This window comes from Indicator indicator, chromosome 31 (genome assembly GCF_027791375.1).
Source record: "Indicator indicator isolate 239-I01 chromosome 31, UM_Iind_1.1, whole genome shotgun sequence".
NCBI lineage: Eukaryota > Metazoa > Chordata > Aves > Piciformes > Indicatoridae > Indicator > Indicator indicator.
Window position 1 is genome coordinate 12,532,316 of NC_072040.1, and position 2,368 is coordinate 12,534,683.

Sequence of the window (2,368 nt, forward strand, 5' to 3'; positions counted from 1 at the left end):
CCCTGCGCCAGGGAGGCTGGAGCCCGGCACTGCCTGGCAGCCCCCAGGTGCCCGTGTGTGGTCTCTTCTGTGGAGCGGTGTGGTGGCAGCAAGAATGCTGGCAAAGACCTTTCCTCTGAAGTTGTCTCGTGCCTTGGTGGCAGAGGTGCTTTCCAGCCTCTGTGAGAGGCTGTGCTGAAGCAGCCACTTCCTCATCTATGCAAGAAAAACATAGGGAAAGCAAGTGCCCAGGGAGGGGATGAAGCCTTAAACCCTCACCAAAAAAAAACCCCAAACCCCATTAAGATAAATAACTAAAAAAAAACCCTACAAAAATAACTAAAAAAAAAAAAACAACAAAAAAACAACAACAACAAAAAGAAGAAAAAGAAAAAAGAGAAGAGCTAAACCTAGACCTAGTGCCAGATCCCAGCACGAGGTCCTCGACTCACCCAGCGGCGCTGCCATTCTCCCTCTCCAGTCGTCCTCCCTTCTCTCCTCACCTTCTCCCCCAGTCCTTTGGCAGAAGCCTTCAGCGCCAAGGAAGGAGCAGCAAAGGCTACCAGAGGTAGCAAGATACTTAAGATACTTCTATTTTCTGAGGAGCCTCACAAGTGCCTATGGCTTGAGCCAACATCTCCTGCTGAACACTCAACCTCCTTCACCCCCATCGCTTCCCTCCACCGGCAGCGCCTCTCCCGGCTGCTCTCCAGAGCCTGACCTTACACCCCTGGAAGCAATCACAACCTTTTGGTACAAGCCTCACAAGGTCCCAGCTGGGAGGAGGAGATTTTTTTTTCGGGGGGGTTGGGTGGGGAGAGGGAGGGTTGGGTTTATTTTTTTTGGATTTATGATTTTTTTTAGCTTTATTTTTTTTTTTTGGGTTTCAAATATTTACTCACTTGGCAAGACTGCGACGTTCACTTCGGAAGTACACTGTGACTGCTTGCTGGAAGTTGGTGTTTGCTGGCTGGACTGCACAGAGTCAGTGGAGATTTGTATACAGGGTAGCAATCAGATTTTTTTTTTTGTTTAGTTCAATTTTTTCTTTTTTTTTGTTTTGTTTTTCCCTTCCATATCTACAATAATTTTTGGTTTTTTTTTAAATTTTATTTTTATTTTAAGGAAGTGCAATTTGCGTTGCAGCAATCAGTGTTAAATCATTTGCAGAAGATTTAACAAAAGGGGGGTTTTATACCAATGAATGAATGTAAACATTTTAACTTAATGGTACGGAAATAATTTAAAAGAAAAAGGAAAAAAAAGCCAAAAAAAACCCCAAACCAACCCACAAAAAATCCCCCAACCTTAACAACATCCTTCCTTAGGCTTTCAGCTCACCAACAACCAACCCTCCACCTTCTGTATTCCCACTTTGTAAAAGCAAGAGTTTCAAAGAACAAGCCTTCTCTCAGGAATACTGCCCTGGCCACTTGCTGGGAGCTGTACAGAAATGCAGAAGCATCCCCAGGCTGTTGGCCATTAGCTGGCAGGTGCTGTACAGAAATGCAGAAGCTGTTGGGTGGTTTTTGTCCACTTGCTGGGAGGTGCTGTACAGAAGTACAGAAGCTGTTGGGTGGTTTCTGGCCATTAGCTGGGAGGTGTTGTACAGAAATGCAGAAGCATCCTCAGGCTGTTGGCCATTAGCTGGGAGGTGTTGTACAAAATACAGAAGTGTACAAAAACCCAGAAGTGTACAAAAATGCAGAAGCATCCCCAGGCTGTTGGGTGGTTTCTGTCCACTTGCTGGGAGGTGTTGTACAAAAATGCAGAAGCATCCCCAGGCTGTTGGGTGGTTTCTGTCCACTTGCTGGGAGGTGTTGTACAAAAATGCAGAAGCATCCCCAGGCTGTTGGGTGGTTTCTGTCCACTTGCTGGGAGGTGTTGTACAAAACCACAGAATCATCCCCAGGCTGTTGGCCATTAGCTGGGAGGTGTTGTACAGAAATGCAGAAGTGTACAAAAATGCAGAAGATTCCCCAGGCTGTTGGATGGTTTCTGGCCATTAGCTGGGAGGTGTTGTACAAAACCACAGAAGCATCCTCAGGCTGTTGGTCATTAGCTGGGAGGTGGTGTAGAGAAATGCAGAAGCATAAAAAATGCAGAAGGATCCTCAAGCTGTTGGGTGGTTTCTGGCCATCAGCTGGGAGGTGTTGCACAGAAATGCAGAAGTGTACAAAACTACAGAACTGTACAAAAAACGCAGAAGCATCTCCAGACTGTTGGCCATTAGCTGGGAGATGTTGTATAAAAATTCAGAAGATACAAAAATGCAGAAACATCCCCAGGCTGTTGGGTGGTTTCTGTCCACTTGCTGGGAGGTGTTGTACAAAAATGCAGAAGCATCCTCAGGCTGTTGGCCATTAGCTGGGAGGTGTTGTACAAAACC